The sequence below is a fragment of the Canis lupus genome, chromosome 17 (assembly GCF_011100685.1).
Source record: "Canis lupus familiaris isolate Mischka breed German Shepherd chromosome 17, alternate assembly UU_Cfam_GSD_1.0, whole genome shotgun sequence".
NCBI classification, from domain to species: Eukaryota; Metazoa; Chordata; class Mammalia; order Carnivora; family Canidae; genus Canis; species Canis lupus.
The window spans coordinates 55,454,367-55,477,713 of record NC_049238.1 but is presented as its reverse complement, the minus strand read 5'-3'; the positions used below and the strand labels follow the sequence as shown (position 1 = coordinate 55,477,713).

The following is a 23,347-nucleotide window of genomic DNA, read 5'->3' as shown; positions in this document are numbered from 1 at the left end:
GCGGGAGCGCGGCGCAGGCGCAGGCGCAGTCGAGGGGCCTGGCCGGCTCCCCCGCCCCAACCCCGGAGTCCCGGGGCTCTGCTCTCCGCCGGGCTCCTGCTGCCGTCGCCGTCCGTCGCCTCTTCCTCCGTCTCCGTCCTGCTGCCTCGCAGGCCTGCTTTCCTCTTGCTCCTCCGGGGATCTTGGCCTTGCTCCTCTTCTCTCCGGAGCGGGCAGTGACACCCCGACGCCTACCTCCCGCGTGTGTTTTGAGGTCTGGAAACACACACACACACACACACACACACACACACACACACCAGCTTGTGGCTTGTGAGCCGAGGAAGCCTTCCTCTTCCCCCCAAGCAAATTGCCTGGAGGCTGGCCCTCCGCCCGCAGGCTGCACCTGTGTGTGGTTAGCGGGTGCGGGCCTCGAGAAGTCCGGTCGCCCAGGCTGACAACTGCGACCGCGTGGCCGCGCCCCCGAGGGCCGCGTGTATTATAGAAGGTGCGAGCCGGGCTTGGACACCAGCCGCCGGCTCCGTAGCCAGCGGCTTGGGGTCCAGGTTCGAAACTCAGGTCAGTGTGGGCTGGGACCTCCGCTCACCACCTGTCTATCTGCAAGGCCTTGGGCAACGACTTAACTCTCCCCGTAAACCTGTTTGCTCACCTGTATGATGAGGCTAAAGCTAGAGCAGCTTCCTAGGCTTCTGTAAGTATTGGATAAGAACATGGAAGGCTATTAGTGCAGTGTCTCACGCAAATTGTGTGGCAAGTGTTGCTCATATCAAATAGTAGCTGTTGTTAGTGATCAATAAACGTTTACTGAGCTTGTGCGGATCCCCCTACTGGGTGGTGGAGAGGAAGGTTACTTCCCAGGTGCGGGATCTCCCTATCCCTCCCCTTGCGACCCCGCCTGAAATATCCGTGTCTGCCAAGATCTCAAGAGCTCTCTGGGGGCAGGGGGAAGTCTCCCGGAAGGTTGATGAGATAGGATATCAGCATGCCTCCGTGGGGGAAAGCAACAGTGATTCTATTGTTGGACATGAAATCAGGGTGTATGGTCTGGTTTTTTTCTCTTCACCCTTTGAGATATACATTCAGGATAGTGCACAAAGCTGGGGTTACACCATGATGAATTTCTATGTATGTGTACACTCAGGTATCTCCAGCTTCCTCATGCCCCTTCCCATTCCGTGTCCCTCAAGGGTCAACGCTGTTCTGACCTCTATCACCACAGGTTAGTTTTCCAGGGTTTGAACTGGATGTGGATGAATTACATGTCTGTGCATTTTTGTGTCCATCTCCTTTCACTTAACGGTGTGTCTATAATATTCATCCATTTGGTCGATGTAACAATAGTTCATTCTTTTCCATTGTTGTATATTATTTAATTGTATAAATATTCAATAATTGATACACTCTTCCTACTGGTAGATGTTTGGGTTGCATCAAGTTCTTGTCTATCCTGAATGAAGCTGCTACAAACTATCTTTTTTTTTTTTTCTAGCTTCATTGAAGTGTAGTTGGCAATTAAAAATTAGGTACATTTAAGGCGTACTACATGATGTTTTAATGTACATTGTGAAATGATTACCACAACCAACCTAGCCATTACCTCCCATAGTTACCACGTGTGTATGTGTAGTGCAAATGCTTAATATCAAACTCTCTTTTGCAAATTTCAGTTATATAATACAGTACTATAGTTATAGTCACCGTGGTGTACATTAGATCCCCAGAATTTATTCATCTGGCATAACTGTACCTTTATACCCTCAGGTCTATATATACAGGATTGGAATTGCAGAATCACAGAGTATATACATATTAAGCTTTAAATGTATTGCCAAATGGTTTACTCAAGTGGTATAACAATTCGTATTCCAATGAGCGATGTGAGATTTCCGGTTGCTCCACATCTTTGCCAGTATTGGTATCATCGGTCTTTTTAATTTAAAAAGGCGAGCGTGTATTGTATTATGATTTACGTTTATTTGTTGATCAGTGATGTTGAGAAATTTCTTAGACGCAACTGGCCATTTGATATCTTTTTAGTGTATTTAGTGCAAGTCTTTTTGTCCATTTGTAGAGAGTTGTCTCTCTTAGTGATCTGTAAGAGTTCTTTACACATTCTGGGTATAAGTCCTTGCCCAGTATATGCATGACAAATATCTTCTCCCAGTCTGTGATTTTCTTTTCATTCTCTGGATGCTATCTTTTGACAAATAGAAATTCTTAAGTTTAAAGGAGTCTAATTTATTAATCTTATATTTTAGGACTGGGGCTTTCATGTCCTGTTTGAAGAATCATTGCCTGGTGTTAAGGCCGTAGGGATCATTGCCTTTATTTTCTTCTAGGAACCTGATTGCTTTAACCTTCACAGTTAGGTCTATGATTCATCACACATTAATTTGTTGGGCAGCTTGGGGTCAAGATTTATTTTTTCTCATTTGGAATCCAGTTGGCTCAGCACCAATGGCAAACAGTTTTGTTGAATGAATGAATGAATGAATGAATATTTGTTGAATGAAAGATTCATTTAAGAGAATAAAGCAACCAGTTACTTAGAAACCAGAATGTCTAGGGGGGGGGAAAAAGGACACTTGATCATAATAAACTTAATGCAAAATTTTATATTACATTGACTCTTGGACCATTTCTATTTTTTCAGTCCCTTGTGGATATCATTAGCAAAAGTAGCCTAAGGTAGAACACAGTTCAGAAATTCTTACCTAGAATTTGACCTGGCATGGTTTGCTTTTACCTTTGTGTAGGTAAAATTTTGTTCAGCTTCCTGACCAGTAGGTGACTTTGACAACTGGGGCGGGAGGGGGGGGGGTGCGTGTTGGGCAGGGAGAACCAAGAGCCAGAGAAGAAATTAATTATTCATATATGTGTATGTATTTTTTTCTTGGTTCCCTTTTTATTCTTGAGGCATTACTTGCCTTCTCTAGAATTTTGTTTCTGATTTTGTTTGTTTGTCCGTTTTGTTTCCTAAAATACACAGTGTTCTTTCTACCTCATAAAACTGTGGCATCCAAGAGCTGGAAGGAGTCTCAAGAAGTCATTGCCCATTGGACACGGGACCAGATATTGAAACTGTCTTTCCAAGATTATTGGAGCCTCCTTGCCAAACTCCAGCTTCTGCCAGAACAAACACACCCAACCAAAATGGTTTAAAGACCTTAGCATTCTGAGGTACTTTATCTATACCTACAAAAGCTAAGGAAATGCCAGTGTGCCTTACTTGTGGCCATGACTCTGAAAATGTTTTATGTCCCAATAGAATCTTATTTTAAATAAGACATCCTGTCACCAATTATTTTTGTAAAGCAAACACACACACACACACATACAAAAACAAAACCCCACTTCTAGTTGGTGCTCAGATATCCTCATGTAGTAGTTTCATAAGTCGTAAGATTTTGTAGTACCTTATCTCGAGATGGATTATTGTGATAAACACTTATTAAACTACCCTCCTCTAAAAATCTTTCTTAAAAAGATTTTTAAGTAAAGGTTTGATTGTGTATACTGACACATAGAGAACTGCACAAGTCATAAAAACTCAGCTCAGTGAACTTTCACAAACTGCATACACCTGTGTCATTAGCATGTAACTCAAGAAGCAAAGGAGCACCACTACGCTGTGGGCCTACATTAAAACCACCGCAGTGGCATTGTCTACATCCTGATGAGTCTTTGGTAAGGCCAAAGCATGACCTGGCTTCCTGCTTCCTACCTAGAAACCATGCCAGTCAATCTCTATCTCTTCGCGGGCTCCCTCAAGCTGATATTTTTTTTTCTTGGGTGTTGCAGAAAGAGAATGAGGTTTGGAGTAAGAAGGCGTACGTTCTATTTAGAGCCAACCACAGGAATAATGGAGCTGAGACTAGTCAGATTTGATGGGGCAGGGAGGAAAGAGCTGGCTGCATCTTCGGGCAGCGATCTAGCCGACTCAAGCATGACACAGCTCCGGAGACTCTGGGGAACTGAGGCAGCCTGAAAAGAATAGAGGGGCCCCGAAAGGGGGAGAGGGTGATGGTGGCACTGCCAAAGAAAGGAAGATGCCCAATTTGGGAGGTGCTAACCTCAGCTCTCTGAGCTACTGTCTCTACACCCCCTTCCTGCCCAACTCCCTGACGATGTCACTAGGGAAAGGATGGGATTCATCAGATGGCTGGTTCACCCCTGTCAGATGGCTCAGCCTCTCTGAGTGTTAGCTTCCAAATCCAAAAATCCAAAAAAAGGATAAGTAACCTCTGCTTAGTGCTGGTATGCCCCGATCAAATGAGGGAGTGAATGCATAAGAAAACAGTTGTCTTTTTACAACGTTTCTCTCCCTTTGCCAACCATGGTCCCTTTCTCACTTTACTGTCAGGATGGCTTGGCGAGCAGGTCAGATGAGAACAGAGGAGGGGATATTCTCAACACTTTGTTGTGGCTGCCTTCACTTCTGGGGCTCCAGATTTCTTATCTGAGGATTAACGTTTTCAAATCCTCCTTCAGGGAAAAGGGATTCTGTGTAAGTAAATTGTCAGCTGATCATTTCATATCTCCTGTGTGCACTCTGAAGCTGTCTTACCTTCAGATCCTGGATGTCTGTCTCACCAGCTGTTGTAACGCCTGAAATTCCCGGCACTGGAGTGCCTGCTAGGGAAGAGACTCCCACCCTTCCCACAGAGTCGGCCAGGGGAAGAAGATGCCCATTTGCTAGGAACGGCTACCTTGCCTGCCAGCTGTGGTTCTCAGTGTTCAAACATTGATCTCCTGGTCCTCACATCAGCCCGGATTTTTCAGTTGCAGGCATTCAAAAATGACTTTGGAAGATTTAAGCAAAATGGAATTTACTTAAAAGATATTGGGGAACCCACAGCATCAAAAGGCTGGCTGGAGAACTTTGCCATTTGCCTTTGCTACCAGGAACAAAGCTTGAAGGTCATCTTGCAGAACCGGTACTGGCCCAGGGAGGATGCCATGAAGTTTTTGTAAACATGGCACATGTGGCCACTACTGCCTCTGGAAACTGGACATAACTGCCACCAGCACTATGGCCACAACTCCTTGATAACTGGAGTCTTTGACTCTCTGCTTTTTCCCACCATGAGCTTCTGATTCAAAAATCTGGGTGGGAGCATCTGATTGGCAGAGCCCAGATCATGTGTCCAAGCCCTGGTTGCAAAGATGGCCCAGAAACAGGCTCCATGATCTTTTCAGCTTTAATTCTGGAGAATGGGCTCTACCTCTTAATGTAGGGGATTCTCCAAACAGAGGGAAGATGTTCAGATGCTGGATGGCCAGAACATGTACCTCTTCCTTACAGCCTTTACAGCTACCTCTTGTGCTCACTGCTTGAATTAACCCGCATCCTTTGACCCATCTAGCTCTGGGACACAGACAAATTTCTGAAGCGTACGAGTTGGAGGACCAGGATATGGATTCTTGAGAATCTTCAAGGATGGAGGCCATCCAGTTCATGCTATCCTGCCAATATTCTCTGCTCTTGGCCAGGTGACATTTTTCCTCTTCAAAATTCTTAGAACAAGCCGCAAGTGGATATTTAGTAGGAAAATAAAAGGAAAAGAAAAAAAGAAAGAAAGAGGCCTTGAATAACATCGGCCCCCACTCCCACTCCCCACCATGTCTCAATTTTCATTCCTTTTTTTTTTTTTAAGATTTTAAAAAAGATTTTATTTATTTATTCATGAGAGACACATAGGGAGAGGGAGGCTCCCTGTAGGGAGCCTGATGTGGGACTCAATCCCTGGACCCAGGGATCACAACCTGAGCTAAAGGCAGACACTTAACCACTGAGCCACCTAGGCGTCCCTCAGTTTGACTCTGTGATGTATTAGCCACAGCTCTGGGCCTCAGTTTACCAGTCTGTTAAGAAAAAAGAAGAAGGAGGAAGAGGACGACGACGATGATGACGACCTGACCTGACCTAACTTACCTGTACCTTTTGTGACTCTAGCAGTGACATGAAAGAGGTAACGGGTGTGTGGCAGTGCTGCCCAGCACCCATGGGGTTGGCTGCATATAATGACAGTGTCCCAGTGCTGGCGCTTGTGTAACAGGCGGATTTACCGAGAGGGGACGACTGTTTGCTCAGCAGCCTAGAAGTCTATAATTAGACTGTCACAACATCAGCAAAAGTACAGGATCAATGTAATCAGAGAAGAAATGGAAAAGAACACAGCATCAGTCAAAGCCTCCAGTGGGTCCCCATGGTTTCCGGAGCACTAATCGCCCAGGCAGATTCAATGTCCTGCTTGTGGGTTTCCTCCTGGTGATGACCAGGTTGGTTTAGGCCTCTGATGACTGCCCCTCTGAGCCACCCAGCTCTATCCACCCTCCTCCTCCCTCCCTCTGCCCACTGAGCCTTCCGGATGACAGCCCAAAAGGGGCAGGACTTGTACCCAAAACTTAGTGGCCAAGGCACTTCCATTCCTCACATGTATGTGTGTGGGAGTGGAGGAGGGCCAGCTTTTTTGAAATGAGATTCCTGGGGCCTAACCTGGCCCTATTGGGTAGATGCCTTGGAATCTGCATTTAGCACATCCTCAAATGATTCTGTGCATGCTAAAGCGTGCCACAGAAGGCCACCAGGCTGAGCCATCCTTCTTTCCCATTTGTCCTCTTGCTTCTACTGTGTACCTGGCACAGCCCTAGCAGTCAGGATGGCAGCAAGATTGAGGCAGCCAAGGTCGAAGGGCCACCTCAAAGCCAAGGAATGATAATGGGCCTCTTATTTTCTTTTTAATCACATTAAGAATTCCAACCCGCAGACATGTTTATCTCATTAATCCTCATGACATCTGATCGAGGGGGTAATGACCAGTGTGTTTAGTTTCCTTCAACCAAAGTGGATCAGGGCCCAGATCTACCCCCAAAGGATCCAGATCTGAGCGCTTCTAGTCTCCCCTGAGCTTGAACCCTTAGGTAAAAACGACTGGATTTCACAGGTCTGTGTTCCTTTATTTCCTACAACTTTTTTAACATAAGTAATACATGTTGCATAAAAATCAGAAAATGTAGAGAAGCATAAGGAAGAGATAAATCATTACCAACCACACAGCAACAATCCTGTTAACACTTTGTGTTTATCCTCCCACACCAGTGTGTGCATGCTTGTACACACACACACACACACACACACATGCAGGCAGCTAGGAGAGGGTTACCTGACAGGAGCCGGAGCCTCTAGATAAACAGTGATCTGCTGCCAGCAGGGAGGGAGCCAGAGAAAAAAACACCTGGCTGCTTGTTCCTGGGTCCTCTGATCTCCTGCCTGTGTCTCCCTGTGGCCCAGCCCAAGCAGAAGGCAGGTTGATTCAGTCCCTAGAAGTCAGCCTTCCTGAGACACAGAGCGGGGAGTTGGAAGGGAAGAGAGAGGGTCTGGATGGGCCAATGGAAGCCATCCAGCGTGCTTTCCCATGTGCACTTTTGGATACCACGATGGGTTTCCAATTTCTAGAGTTCCAGATCTAGAAAATGCCGTGATCTGTTTTAAGTTAATTCTCTCCTTGGCCGCAGCAAACAGATGAACTGTTATTTTGTGGTGCTGCCCTCAACACAGTGAGTTAGGAGCCCTGGCTGCTAGCTCTGACTTCTCTGCTTGCTCATTTGAGACAGATTCAGTGACTCAGTTATTCAGGAAATATGGGCTCCTCCTGAATACAAGACAGTGCTGGGCACCAAGGAGGGGTCAGAGGAGTGGCTGCCGGGAGCTCACAGCTTCACAGGGGCTGAGGGGCACACCACCAGCGTCTATAAACCAGGCAGAGAGGCAAGCCCCAGGAGGATGGCACAAAGGTCTACACTTATACTAGTGACGTATAAGCTCCTATTTTAGGCCAGTAGTGATTGATTTGTATTAATACGTACTATTTACCATATACTGGTCCTGTTCTAAGTGCCTTATAGGTATTTATGTTATGAGATCTTCCAACAGCTACATAAGGTAAATGCTATTATCGTCACCATTTTGTAGCTGAAGAAACTGAGGCACAAGAAGGTTAAATACTGAAGCAAGAATTTGAACCCAGACAGTCAGATTCAAAGGCCTGTTTTCTCAAAATATCTGTTCTACTACAGTGAGTCCAGGACCCAAAGTATTTTAATAATAATCCTAAGGTGATTTTTGCCTTCTGAATTCTCATTCCCTCAGGTGTGCAAACTGGAGTTTCCAGAGGCTGCATGACAGTTGTGACATTAGTCTGAGGCTAATGGAATGTGTGCTCTCTCTTCTTATGTCTTAGGGCTTCTTCAGTTTGAATTTCTAATATAGTAAATACCTATAGAAATAACTCATAAGTAGAAGTTCTTTGGTGTTCTTAAGGGGATCCCAAAGGGTCCTATAAAAGGGTCTTGAGACCCAAAAGTTTGAGAGCCACTGCATTACTCTTATCCTGGGGGGAGCCGTAAGAGGAAGCGGTCCCATTGGATTCCTGGGTCAGATTTATTACCACTAGTTTGCTTGCCTAAATCTGGGATGGCATAAGGCAGATCTACATCAGAAAATAATAGAGCCCGAAGGAACCCAAAGAAGTCATGTGGCCCATTTTCTTGGCTATGGGACAGATGCCTTCTGGTGGGCTGTGGGTTTCCCCACCCCTAGTTCCCTCATGGACCTGCCTTTGGCCAGGGTGACCCTGCTTATCTTATTCAGAACCCCTGAGCCAAGTCCACGCCAGGTCAGGGCTTGAAATTCTCCAGGGAATTTGAGAGTACCCAGTTTAAAGACAGCCCCAGTAATAGTTGTTTGTGAGAGGGAGCGGACATTTAAGGCTTTGCAATTTTCGGTCGGATAGTATAATTTTAATTATCTGTCAAGATTTATAAAACATGATTGCAATATGCCCTAGTTTTTTCGGTATATGAAGTGGGGAGTAAGTAACAGTAATTGCTTTTTAATTAATGGACATTGGGAATTATAGCAAACGAAGTTTAGCTAATCACGGGGAAAGACTACAAGCTAACACTAGAGATGGTATAAAATCATTGCTATCCCTTACTTAAGAGTGAAAAAATGCAGCCATAAAAAAGGATGAGATCTTGCCACTTTGTGACATGGATGGACTTAGAAGGTATTAAGTGAAATAAGTCCGACGGAGACAAATATCATGTGATTTCGCTTACAAGTGAAATCTAAAAATCAAAACAAATGAATAAACAAACAAAAGGAGAAACATACCCATAAATACAGAGAACAATATGATGTTTGCCAGAAGAGAGGAAGTCAGGAGTTGAGCGAAATGGGTGAAGGGAAGTGGGAGACCCAGGCTTTCAGTTATGAAGTGAGTAAAAGTCACAAGCGTAGGGAATACAGTCAATGGTATCATAATAGTGTTGTGTGGTGACAGATGGTAGCTACACTCGTGATCACAGCATAAAGTATAGACTTGTTGAATCACTATGTTGTACACCTGAAACTAATGTAACATTGAGAGTCAACTATAATTTTAAAAATAATGAATTTTTTTTTAACTGGAAAGAAAATAGGAGGTGTCATAGTGAGAATTCTAGGCTGGTGCCCAGTATCCCTTTCTCCTTCCCTGACTGGGGAACTGCCACAATGCATGAGTAGCATTGGTGTGGATGTCCCCAGTGTCTTAATGATGGGTCCAAGCTATCAGGGTACTTTTATCCCTTTGCCTGGGATCATTCAGGGATTGATGGGAAGTTGTCTCAGTGGTTGGAAAAGGGGACTTGGTGAACGTTCATCTATGTCTGGGTGGGATGATATGTAGATGTGAGTCCCAGAATGGGTGCCATTGTTTCACTGCTTTGAGAGAAGCTAAAGTGTCTTGAGACCCACGCACCAGCATGGGTGGGACCAACTCAAGACAACCAGGTCAGAAAGCCACACTGCCCCCGAACTTTTCTCTTCAGGAGCCCACAACTTCCTGTGCTTTAGGTAATTTAACTGTATTTTCTGATACTTAGCAGCCAACAGCATCTAATATCATTAAATAACTTTTTTTTTCCCAACTCACACACTTTAAGGGCTGTCATGTTGACCAAACAATAAATGTCAAGTCTGACAATTTAAGGACAGTTCTGATTTTACACCACCCTTACTAAAGCTGAACTTCCAAATGACACCTCCATGGTCCCAAAGTCCCTCCTGTTTCACCTCACACATCAGCACTTTCTATACTAGACTTGTTTTTCTTCACAAATAAAACTCTCCTTTCCCTGTTTCATTGTGTGGTGACCAAGCATCAGAAATTTTAGCATCAACAACAAAGTTTCTCAAGTGTCTAGGAAAACAGAAGCCTAGGAGGGCAGCATCGCATGCATCATAATGCTTAGTGAAGCCAACCTGAGTGCCAGGCCTCTGTAGCAGGACAAGCATGGCAGCATGATAGGCATGATTCACCTGGTGGTTGCAAGGATGGGCTCCCAGATCAGACTGGCTGGGTTCAAGTCTCAGCTCTGCCTGTTTCTCTGGGACCATTATCTGACCTCTCTAAACCTCGTAAGTGTCCTTATCTCAAGATGATAAGATGGTGACAATAAGAGAACCTCTCTCACCTGCGTGTCATGAGGATTAAATGAGCTAATTCGTGTATACTCATAAGTGTGTATGGCAAATAAGTTTTCAAAAAATGTTAGCTAGAGACTACCCATCCCTGGACTCAGTATGCTCTCCCGACAAAGGAGGGGGTGTCTAGAGGGTCTCCAGGGCCCCTTCCAGCCTGACATGCCCAGAGCTCGCTTGTGCACGGCGTCCTCAGAAGTGCTGCAGGGGCTGGCTGTCTCCGGGGCCCTCAGGGAGGACGCTGACGTCTGTTTTATGTTGTTCTTGTTGTTTTCAGTATAGAAACCAAAGCAGAGAAACACAGGGCCAGCCTATGCTGATCATCACATAGCACAGGAAGAGCAGGGCCATGGACACGGAGCTCAAGAGTCTCCCCTACTGTGTCATTCTGCCCTCGGGCCCTCAGGATGCTCACCCATAAATGAGGTCACCCTCCCTGTCTGTCCGAGAGACCGTGAGGATTGCATTAAAAAAAAAAAAAACAAAAAACAAAAAAACGACTCAACATCCTACCATGGTGCCTTGGCGATATTCATTTCCTTCCTCTTTCTAGAGCCCAAGGCCACAGGCCACCACAGTAAGGGGTGGGAAAGGGTTCCACCAGAGGTGACAGCAAGAGAAGCTCCCTAGGCTGCAGAAAGGCTTATTTGAAAGTTGCTGGGGTACCGAGGAGACAGGAACCTCACAGGAGACCTCACGGGAGAGCTGACCTCACAGTGCCTGGCACCTGGCTGGAGAACTAAAACGTTCCAGAGGCTCACTTTTCTCCCTGCCCTCTCAGTGCATATTACTGACCTCTGATCACTAATAAGCCTTAACCCTTTTTTTCTAGAGTCTCTGCCTATGCCCATGTCCCAAACCCCAACTCCTTTGCTATCTAAAATTTAAACTCCCAGAGAGGAAGTCTGGAGACAGGTGGTCACCAGCAACCCACCATGGGCATGCGTTTTCTCTCTGGTGCCTGCTAGTTTAGCCTCCCTGGCTGGACCACATGTGCTCGGCTGCATTCATACGGGTGGGATCACAAGGTCCAGGTGCTCAAGGAACAGCAGAGAGGGGCAGAACCTGGGGCCATCAGCTACGGGTACAATGGGCTTGTCTACAAGCAGCAGTGTGACACAGCCAGATACAAGCAAGGGGGGGGGATCCCTGGGTGGCGCAGCAGTTTGGCACCTGCCTTTGGCTCAGGGCACGATCCTGGAGACCCGGGATCGAATCCCACGTTGGGCTCCCGATGCATGGAGCCTGCTTCTCCCTCTGCCTATGTCTCTGCCTCTCTGTGTGTGTGTGTGTGTGTGTGTGTGTGTGTGTGTGTGACTATCGTAAATAAATTTTAAAAAATTTTAAAAAAAAAAGATACAAGCAAGGGCTCTTTCCTCCCTCCTTTCTCACGGTCTTGGGCCCATCCATCCCATACCGCAGATTCTTCCCCATCGAGCTGGTGCCATCCCCAAAGCAAAGGGATGATTGTGCTAGTAGGGCCTGGGAGCCATGATAGCCTGTCTCCCAAAGGGCTTGTTTTTATATGAAAGAGCCTCAAATAATCACAGGCCTTGCTAGCAGACTGTTCAGAGAAGGTTTTGTAACCACGTGGGCCCCAATCTGTACAAATTAGCTAAAGCAGAGGGTGAGCTGCCTTTCATGTCCCAGTCCCCGGGAAGCAGGCTTCTTACTGGGCCTGTGGTGTTTAGAAACCTGTTTGGGAGCTGCCCTGCTCACATCCACCTGGGAAAGGTGACACCGCTCCCTCCATCTTGCTGGTGGGGCCTGTGACAGCTTGGATAACTGGAAGTCACAGAGGAAAGGGAGTGACCCCGCTGTAACTGCAGACCAGAAGATGCTCTGGCCATGGTGCTGAGTCAGCACAGAGCACCTACCTGGGTACCAGATGGCCCCCTGTAAGGAGAGGGAGGATCTCATCACAGGGTCTGATCAGTCTCAGTGTCAGTTACCTGGGGAAGAGGTTCGTCAATCACACTGGAGACAGGTGGGCTCCTGGGATAGAAGCCCCACCCTGGGGTCCTGACCAAAAGTGCCAAGATAAGGCTAACCATCCATGGGCATTGTTTGTTGCTTTGTGTAGGACTTTGTTCTTCAAACTTCAAGACCGTTGGAACCCTGTTGGGGTACTTGTGGTATATGCCCATGTCCCAAACCCAGAGCCTTCCATTCCAGGAGTCTTTGATTTTGACAAGTACCCCTGATAATTGTGACCCAAATGACCAAGGACCACACCTAAAGAAACCTGGTGTAAGAGGAAGATTTTGGTATCATGCAGGCTTGGACTCATAGCCCTGCTCTGCCACTTGCTGGCTGTATTGTCTCTGGCAAGCTATTTAATCTCTCTGTGCCTCAGTTTCCTCTTCTGAGAAATGGGAACAGATAATATCCACCTCATGAGTGCACTGAGCAGAATAAATGATAAGAGATGCTGTTCTCAGTGCATGGAAATGTGGGCGTTAGTGACAGAGTCTGACCAAGAAGCTCACTTGCAGAATTGTATTTGTCAACGGGCACTTTTTACAGGAATGAATGTTAATTCTAATGTTCCAAAGAAATACCAGCTTAGAAGGTTCCATTCAGTATCTTCACTGATGAGCAAGTCAACCTTAGCGCGCCCCCACCCCCAGCACACTCACACCCTCCTCCTTCTTTTTTTTCTTTTTTTTTTTTTTTTTGTGTGTGTGTGTGTGCAACTGAACAAGCTGTCTGCCTGGAAGCCCTCAATGGTCCGTTGTTACCACAGCCACCCCCGTGGCCCCAAACAGACTACCTGTCAGCAGGGAGTGTGTTTCCACACTGACATCACAACTGTGCAGACACCTCACTCAGACAGCACAAGGAAGGACTCTTAGATCCTACACTTCTGGTTTTTCAAGTAGTATTCCAAGAACTAGTATCCACCCGTTGGATAAACAGGATATTCTGTGTGGGCAAAGACCTGGGCTCACTGAGAGATGGTACAAATCAGTTGTTTGACTGGTTTTATACACATTAATGCTTGAGGATGGCAGCTTTGTACAGAGCACCTGGCAACCCCCAAACTCTGCTAAGCATAATTTAATCTTCGAAGATTAGAAAGTTACTTTAAAATCTTCCTTTTTAATAGTTACATTTTAGGTTAAACCAGCTTCTACTTCAATAAGCTCACAGCCCTGGCAAACATCCAAGAATTATGTCTGTTCCACCCCAAACAAGCTGAAGACCTTGGTGGGATTGCTTCTGAGACTTGGGGTTCCCAACCACACTGGGAGGGGGTCCCATGCCCCTCTAGCCTGTAGTCTGTATGTCTGGGTGAGGGAAGTGGCCTTCATGTTTCTGTAGAATGATGGCTGGTCTTGCTTCTAGTGTCACAGGCCAGAGGGCAGTGAGAACGCATCCCCACTGCCAATGACCCAATACAAAATACGTTTCTATTTGTTTTGCGCTGAACAAATTCCCCAGGTCAGCCACCCGAGCAGAGCAGAGTTGGTGGTAATGGAGAAAGCCCAAGAGGAGAACATAGTTCTCAGTGCTAAGAACCTTAGCCAAGTCTTCGTAACTCCAGGACAGGCCAAGAAAAAGCGGACAGCTCCTCCAGGCACCCACTTCCCTGGCCTGCCCCTTGCCTTTTGCCACTGCATTGATGACAGTCCCCACTTGTCTCACATCGCGTGGAAAAGACACAGCTCTGAGGGGTGGCTGAGCAAGCAGGTGTCTGCACCACCCACCATGCCCCTCCCCTGGCACATGTCCAAAAGAGTGAGGCTAGCTTTACGGTGGCCGTCATTTCCAAGGTGGCATTGAGCACTGTCAGCCAGAGGGCTGGGGCTTGTTGCTTCCTCTGTCCGGCCCTCCCTGGGCCCCTAGTCACACTGATGCAAGGAAAGGTTCTGCTTGGGATCACAGAGCTTTGGAGCAAAGCTGACCTGATCTTCTGTTGGGTTGGCCTCATCTCCACACTCGTCCTTGTGCCTCTTTTCTTCCTGGCTGGGCCTGGCCATGGCCGTGGCGAGGTAGCAGCTAAAAGGCAGAGAGGCTGCCGAAGGCAGTGACAACAATGTTCAGAGCAGTAGCTCTGATGATTAAGTGCTCACTACATGTCAGGAGCTGTACCCAAGGACTGTTTCCTTGGCATGATCTTTTGTTTGGAAAAACTGAGGCAAGAGAAGTGAAGTGACTTGTCAAAGCCACAAGGCTAGCGAGCTGGGGTGAAAAGATTCAGGTTCACATCTCGGAGCTGCCCACTGTCGAGGATCAATGCTTTTTTAGGATTTTTGAGGGCGGGGGGCATCCTTCAGATCCCTGGGAAGCTCTGGGTCCACCCCCTTTCCACCTCCTTTCTTGGAGTTCTGTGGCCTGAGATTTCTCTTTTGAGAATTTTCCGCTATTTGTCCATGGCCACCTGTTATGTTCCTTTTCAACTGAGGGGCTTGAGTACGATACCCTCAGCTTGGAGTTTTAGAAATGCTCCCCGCATTGCCATCTTGGTGGGGGGCAGGGGGTTCTGATGCTTAAAGATCATCTCTTGAATCCACCTCCTGCCTTCTAAATCAGAATCTGAAGCAGCCAGAGGGGCTCTTTGTACACCCCGAGCAGAGGCAACAGAGCACCAGCTTGAAGGTGGAAAGCCTGGGGCCTTATGTGAAACTCAGCCAGCTGTGGAACCTCCCCGGACCTCCCCTGTAACACAGAGCCACTAACTGCCTCAGCTGGACCATGGCTTTACCGGGAAGGTAAAATGTGATCATGGTTGCGACAGCTTTTTGATTAATTTTAGTAACCAGCTAGCATGTACTGAACTTTCAAGCTAAGGACCCAACAAGCATCAACTCCGTGCTTTTAGATGCGCAGAAGGATGTGCAGAGCCACTCAGGGATGGCCCGAGAACCCACCGCGCAGAAGCAGCAGGGCCCAGGCTTGCTCTTGGTTCTGCTTGAGTCAAGGCTGTTGACTCCCTTTCCAAGTGTTGGTGTCAGCCACGTGCACGCGGAGGTGAGCGTGTGGGGCAAGCCCTTGTTCCAGAAAGCAGGGCGGAGCCCAGATGCTCGGCAGAAGCGTGAGGGCACCCCACTGACAGGGGAGCCTGAGAAACATCTCCTGCCCATACGGCCGCCGCTTCAGCCACCAGGCCTGCCTGCGCCACTGCTCTGCCTGCAGGCAGGGAGCACCAGGTGACTCAAATCCTCAGCCAGACCTGAAGGCAGTAGTTTCATCTGCTGCCTCAGCCAAGCGTTTTGTGTGAAATGCTCCCAAGGAGCAGGGGAGACCCAGATTGCAGCACGGGCCCTGGCTGCAGCCCTGCCCCCTGCCCTGTTGTCTCCAGCCCCCAGCTCCTCCCGGCTGAGTCCAGTCCATGACTGGCACGCCTCAGGGCTTCAGTCCCCAGGAAGGGGCTCAGCAACCTTCCTGAGAACCCAGACACAGGCCAGCGGTGTCCCCAGGCCCCGCTAGGACCCTCCTGCAACCCTCCCCTCAACAACTGAGCTCTTGTGCATCCATCTTCAATCATGGTCCTTCTAGGGCTGCCAGCTTGTAGGATTAATGTTATTATTTTCTTAATCATAATAATGGTTACAAAAGAGTGTTACTACTTAACCCAGGACTGACTGCCCGTTGGGTACCATGCTGTGCCCTCTGCCAGTATTACCTTAGGGGATCACTGTAACAAGGACATTATTGTTCCTGTGGGACACATAAGGAAACTGAGGTGCAGAGAGATTGAGTGGTTAGCCAGGTTCAGCCAGCTGGTAAGCGACAGAGCTCAGAAGTGATCACAGGCCAAGCCCATGCCCCACTGACGCAGCCACCATCCTATGCTCTTGGTCTGATCACCTGCCCCCTGCTCCTGCCTCTACCATTTCTCGGCCCTCCAAGAAGCCAGGCTGTGGCATCTGTAGAGAGGCTCTGAGTCCCCCCCTTCCTGGACTGGGCTGCTTCTCCACTCTACCAGTAAGGCTGGCCATTGCCTTGCCAGGCCTCCGAGCTGTCCGTTCTCACTCCACCTGCTTCCTACTCCCCCCAATTCTGCATCTGTCCTTAGCTAGGCCTGGGGTATTTCCAAAGGCTCCCTATCTGTCTCTCGACTTTCAGGTTTCTCATGCTTCCATCTGTTCTGCCTGTGACTGCCAAAGGCCTCCTCTTGAATCATTCACATTCCTCCTCCCTCAGCAAGACCTCCCAGCCACTGGATGCAGGTTACAGGGGCAGGCCAGACCTTTGGGCCTCACAGTTTAACCCGAACCCCCTTCAGCCTGTCTCCCACCACCTCCCTCTCTAATCTGGCCTGGCCCACCTCCTTCTTGCTCCTCCTAAGTACCTCATGTTTTTCTCCTCCATTCACATCGAAGCACAGGGTGCTCACTTAGTCACCGAAAAATATTTATTGAACACCTACTATGTGTGCTGTGCATCGTGTCAGGCAGTGTGGTGGTCACAAAGCCTCGCACCTGCCATGTGGAGTTTACAGATTAGCCGAGGAGACAGACTGGTGTCTTTGAGGAACTGAAAAGCCTGGGTGGTGGTGTAGGGTGGGGCTGGGGAGTGTGGCTGGAAAGAAAGTTGAGGACGTCAGCAGGGGCCAGGTCATGCAGGCGCTTGCAGGCTACACAGAGGGTTCCATGTGACTTCTGGTGCAATAGAATGCTCTGGTGGGTCTTAAGCAAGGAAGCGGCATGATCCGATTCCACAAATACTGCTGTTGTTATTGAACCATCCTTGGGTTCCAGGCCGATGTCTCCACCAGAAGGAGAGCTCATGTCTCTTTCCTCTGTCTGCAGAGTCTGGGCCACGGAGGAAAATAGGACTGGTGGTGGTGTGCCGTGGTGGTGATGAGTGACACTCCACAGTGGCCCTGGCCAAATGTCAACCCCACCAAGGAGCAGCGTGGTGAAGCCACATGGAAAATGGTGCAGGACAAACCACGTGCAAGAGGCAGCATCTGTAGCAGGACTCACAGATGCCCTGGAAGGGAAGGGTGAGTGAAACTTCGAGGAGGAGCCGGAATGGTTGAGCGGGCACTTGGGTAGGGGATGGACGGCGGAGGGCTCTGGCTAGGGGGCGATGGGGACATGCAAGAGGAACCGGCCCACTACAGGGGTGGCATGTGTCGAGCAGCAGGAGGAGAGAGCTGGGCTGGCCTGAAGTGGGAGAGACAGTGGCGCTCCTGAATTGTGGACCTGGCCCGATGCAGTGGGGGTGCTGTCAGGTGGCTACGAGGTCCGCTACGGCCAGCCTGCATGCCCAGTAGGGCCACCTCCAACAGTTCCTTACCTCCCAGTTGCCATGCTGCGGGTCGTGTGACCATGCAGCCCTGGCCATAAATAACCAGTTGATCCGAGGCTTGGCACCTGAGCTCAAGAAGGCCACACAGAGGCTGGTAGCCACATGAGGCCACCAGCGACCTGTGAGGTGGTCCGGAAGAACTCCGTCCAGCTAGGACCAGGTGCCAGACAGAAAGAACTGCCCCAGCCAGATCGTCTTGGGGGTTTTCGTAGCAGCCACACAGAGACGGCCCCCATCAGCAGAACGCAGCAGAGCTCGGAGACCCAGGGATGGTGAGCAGAGAAGCAGAAGCCACAAAGCACCAGACACCATGCGCGAGCCGGAGCAAACGAGATGGAGAGGAGGGGAGAGGGACTGGGGTGGCGGGCTCGGAGCAGGGGCCGAGAGAGCCGAGTTGCCAGGATGATGCAGACCCAGGAGCAGGAGGAGATGGCGTGGCCTCTGAGGACCACAGACCGCTGTGCTGAGCAGTGAGGAGCCAAGAGGCTGTTCTCCACAAGGCCTGTCCCACACATCCTGCCAGCAACGCCTGAGGACGCCCGCGTGGGCCTCTAGTCCTTGCACCCCCAAAACACCCACCACGAGGACAGAGGGGCTGTGAGCTGCCATGAGCTGGGGGGGGGGGGGTTGGAGCACTGCTGGGGCACAGGGACGGCTTTCCCCGGGCCCTCTGCGACAGTCACCCGGGGCCACCACGCTGATCTGCTTGCAAAGTCTTCAGAGCAGGGAGAGCCTGCAGGCTCTGGGTGGTAAATTGCAGGGTCGGCGACCACAGAAAGCCACAGGAAAATTCTCGTCAGGGCCAGGAACAGACACAAGGGGAGAGAGGCTGTGGATGGCTCCCTGGAGGGGAGGAAAGATAGAAACAGCCAACGCTCAGCTAGATGGTACGGAAAGAAAATGAAGAAATGATGGAACAAATGTCTAGAATCCCCAAGTGGGATCGCTGGCAGGGAGAAAGGGAACTGTGTGACCAGATGTTTGCTTTGCCTCCTGGAATGGAAAGCACTCCAAATGGAAAACTTTCCCGGACCAGTGAGGTCAGCTCTGGGAGCAACCCCTCTTCCAAAAGCAAGATGGCGGCATCCGCCAGGCCCTCTGCGCCCAGGTGGGAGAACTGCTGGGACCAGAGGGCAGGCAACCGCAGCCCCCTCCTGCTCCGGTCCCCCTCTGAGGAAAACCTCAGACGGGAGCCAGATAGAGCACGGCAACAGAACATTTGCTCCCCAAGCTTACAGACCTGGCTCTGGAAGGAGGACCCACGGGAAGGGAGCCACATCCAACCGGAGGCCAGGAAATGTTTCCCTTGGTCTGTGGCAGGGGCTAGTGTTGGCATGTTTCCTTCTCGTCCACAACTGGATGGCACAAGCGAAAGCAAACAAAACAGAAGCCAATGCAAAGGGCTTCTTGGGCTCCCTCAGTGAGAACAACCCAGAGATCAAGGCCAGGAACAAGTGAGGAGCTCCCAGGGTGGGGTGGGGTGGGGTGGGGTGAGGCGACCCTGTGGAAAACCTGGCTAGCTCCAGAGACCTGTAAGTATCACAATGTCTTATGGAAATGAAGGGCAGACAATATGGAGGGTTCCTCATGTTTTGTGCGTGTGCGTGTGTGTTTTGTCGACTTCAATCCCTTCCTTGACTTCAGCTTCTAAGACTTGGCTCTTTCCTTCTCCAGTAGGTCATGGGACACCTCCTTGGAGACCCTTCTTCTTCTTAAGACTGTCTGTATGTGTCAGTTCAGCTGTGGTAACAAGCAGTCCCAAAGTCTTAAGGGATCACAATGACAACAAACATTTCTTTCTCACTCACATCACACGTGGGTGACTGTCACCTATGGCTCCCGGGGCTTTCTTTGTATCATGACTTCCTACTCCAGGGAAGCTGTAGGAGCTGCCCCATTTGGGTCAGCAGGTACAGTGGTGGAAGCTCTCGCCGATGCATGGTAAAGTTGCTGACACCTGGAACATACTGGCACATTCATTCATATTCCATGGGCCTCGTCAGGTCACACGATCGAGCCCAAAGTCAGTAAGGTGAAAATATGTTACTCTCAGCGGGAGGAGGCCATGGATACTCTCTGCCTCCCTTCCCAGAGGGGCTTTGACAGCTCAGCAGCCTCCTCTATGCAAGCTGGGTTTGTTCTAACAATATTGTGAAATAATAGCAAATGCAAGAGTAATAAACATTCCCTGGCCCCTGTCTTTGTGTCGGGTGTTTTATAGGCATTATTGGAGTTAGTTACACGGCAACCCTATGAGGTAGAGACCACTGTGAGCCCTGTTTCACATACAACATAAAAAACAGGCTACAAGGCACACAGCTGGGAAGGGTCAGGGCTGGGCTGGGATCTGCTCTGGGAGCCACTAAAGCCTGTCCTTCTAACCTGGGCCCTACACAGCTGCTTCCTATGAGGCCAGGGCTGGATGAGGGACAGATGGACAAACTGAGGCTCAGAAAGGCGACTTGACTTGGCCAAAGATAATGTGTCACAAACAGAACTACAATACCAATATCCTGGCCTTTTTCCAACCACCTCGCTGGCCCCCCTGTTTTCTGGGGGCTCCCAAGCATTCCTGTCTTCCTCAGCAATCTCTCCCCCGGGCCTGGCCTGGGAATCCAGCACTTGGAAGCCTGGAGCTCCCTACCCCCCACCCCCACCCGCCCTGGAGCCGGGCCAAGTGAGTCCTCAGGGACTGTCCCCAGCCCATCTGTCTGTCTTTCCCCTGACAGGCATCCCAGGGTGGTGAGAAAGCCAGGGCCTGGGGATCAGCGCACCCACTCTCGAGTCCCAGCTTGGTCACTGATGCCTTCTGGGAGATTCCTCTCTATGACATTAGTGCTTAGGTAGGGGGTTGTGTCCACCGCTGAGTAACCAGCTTTGCTTGCTTTCCTTTTTTTTTTCTTTTTTTTTTTAAGATTTTATTTATTTATTCATGAGAGACACACAGAGAGGCAGAGACACAGGCAGAGGGAGAAGCAGGCTCCCTGTGGGAAACCTGATGCGGAACTCGATCCCAGGACCCCGGGATCACGCCCTGAGCCGAAGGCAGACGGTCAACCGCTAAGCCCCCGAGGTACCCCCCAGGCTTGCTCTCCCCTTTCAGCTCCTCCAGTCTACATCCCAATGCGTCTCTTGGGTTAAAGCACTCATGTTCATCTCCTTCACTTCCCCCCATCCCTGCATCCCCCTTCTGGGGTTTGGGGGACTTCCACTGCCCACTCAGACAGGTCCAGGCCAGGTACAAGAGGAAGGGGGAACACATTCTCATCCACACATCACTGAGGAACCAATGGGCTGGTTCTCTGTACTCTCCTCCTGGACACACACACACAGGTGTACAAACATGCACACATGTATGTGCACATGTACCCACACACATGTCCCATGAACATATGCATACATGAAGCACAAATACATATACACATGCATGAAGGAACAGCTCACACGCACATCTACACATGCATATATACACACGTGCACACCAAAACCCACACGTGCACACATACACAGACACGACACACATGCACACGTCCATACATGAACACATATATGCACAAACACACATACACACCCAGGCACATAGACCCATGTGTATATGTACATGCAAACCCACAGGCACAGATACACACATGTATCCATGCACACATATACAAGTAAACACACACACGTAAATACACACACACAGGCACAGTCACACATGCACAGCCACTGATGGGGTGTGGCTAGCGGAGCATGTAGCTGCCTGTCCACCCACTTCCTCCCACGGAGGGGGAGCACCCTCCCAGAGGCAGGGACTTCTTCACAGGCACAGATCACCCGCATGAAGTGTGCGCTGGCGGTCAGGCCCTTCCCCAGGCCCACCCTGCCGGCAGGGGAGCAAGGCCCCGAGAGCCATAGTAGCTAACACATGGCACTCACAACACTCACAACATAAACTCTTTGTGTATCAGCCCGCTTTATATTCAGTCACCCAGTAACCCAGTGAGACACCTATTCTCTTGTTTTTCCAAATGGGGAAGCGGAGGCCCAGGAGGCCATCGGTCAGTGGTCCCACAGTGGGCGATGGAGTCTGCTTTAGGCAGCACAACCCGGCTGACACCCCAGAGCTTCTGGCCCCGGGTTGCCTCGCTCTGCTACCTGGCCCAGATGCCTGGTGTCTGACTGCTGGGCAGTTTACAAGGCAGGGATGAGGGTGGGGAAGACGACTGGAAGGGCAGTGGGGGTACTCTGTTCGTGACCTCTCCTGCTTCCCAGGCACCGGCTATGAAGGACCCACAGTTCCTGAGGATGGAGACCAGCATCTGAACAGGCCGGATGCCTGGTTACTTTGGCGAGTTTGCTCACATTCTCCTGGCTGTGCTTTTTTGGGCTTGATTTAAGTTTAATTCCAGCCGGAATGACTGGAAATACCAAGTATTTCACTAGGATTAATGCCTGACTGGAAGAGCCAACTGCCTCCACCGCAACCAGGTACCATGGACCTAGGAGGATCGTTAATCCCAAGGAAATCTCTATGACTCAGCTCCCGGTGGCTTCTGAGCTCCAGGAGGGCCAACCCAATTTTCAGATGCCCTGGCCTCTACTTAGAGGGCGGAGGGGGAGGGTGGAACAGGATGGCTTAGCTTCCAGCAGCCCTGTTCTCCCTGCCACTACCTCTGAACCGGCCCACCCCCCAGCAGCAAACACTGGAAGACAAGTGGGGTGCAGAGGGGCGGCAGGCAGGCAGTGTAGACACAGCTCCGTGTTCTCTCTCTGTACCCTGGGGAGAAGGTGGCATTGTGCAGGGGTCGGGGGTGCAGCTCCTGGCCCCGCCGCCTCTTACAGTTTCTCGGCCTGGCCGGGTTGGGTACGTGCCCTGCACTGTGGTTTCTCATCTTGAAGAAGCGGTGGTAACTAGCAGCACCTCCCATGAAGAGCTGGTGTGGAGATTAGGTGAGGCGGTGTTTTCAAAACCCATAGCAGAGTGCCTGGCACATGGGAAGCCCCAAATAAGATGAGGTATCGGTGTGAAACAGTAGGCTAGTCACACTGGCCAAGGCTTCAACACTCTGTGGAGGAAAACAATCCAGCATGAAATGCCTCCTTTCTTAAGGTGATTAGGCTGGTTTTGCTCCCTACTTGTGCTCTCTGAACCCCCACCCTGCTGCCCCGGGGATGGCATCCTTAACTGGTGCCTTCGCCCCACCCCCTGGGCGTAGCCCCATAGAAGGTAGAGAAGCTACCCTGGCTCTTATGCCTTATTCTGCCCAGCCACCCTGCTGGTACCAGGTGCTCTCCAAAGTCAGGGAGTCCTTCCCTGAGCCCCACTTAGTGACTAGGGAGCCGTGGGAGAGATTTTCCCTTCTCCTCTACCTAGCTCCACAGCTGGGGTCCTGCCCCCAACAGACAGATCCCCACTCGTTCCCTGGGCATCTGCCTCCTCCTGGGGTTCCTGCCCTGTTGCTGCTGGAGCAGCTCTAGAGCTCGCTGTATGGCTACGAAAGTCCTGCAGTGCCTCGCACCCAGTACCAGATCATCTCAGAAGGGGCACACCCAGAGCAAGCCAAGGGAGTTAGA

At 49.9% G+C, this 23,347-nt stretch overlaps 1 long non-coding RNA gene across 5 annotated transcripts; it reads left to right on the top strand.

Annotated features, from left to right (window-relative positions):
- Window positions 1–16: 16 nt before the first annotated feature.
- Window positions 17–19,989, top strand: LOC102152182. 5 transcript variants are annotated; one of them, XR_005372650.1, is made up of 5 exons: window positions 17–253; window positions 2,990–3,180; window positions 15,065–15,243; window positions 17,287–17,483; window positions 19,469–19,989. It is a non-coding gene; the product is annotated as an uncharacterized LOC102152182 (long non-coding RNA). The 5 variants fall into 5 exon arrangements; XR_005372647.1 differs by having other exon boundaries at window positions 19,466–19,989; XR_005372651.1 differs by lacking the exon at window positions 19,469–19,989 and adding an exon at window positions 19,112–19,232.
- Window positions 19,990–23,347: the final 3,358 nt, after the last annotated feature.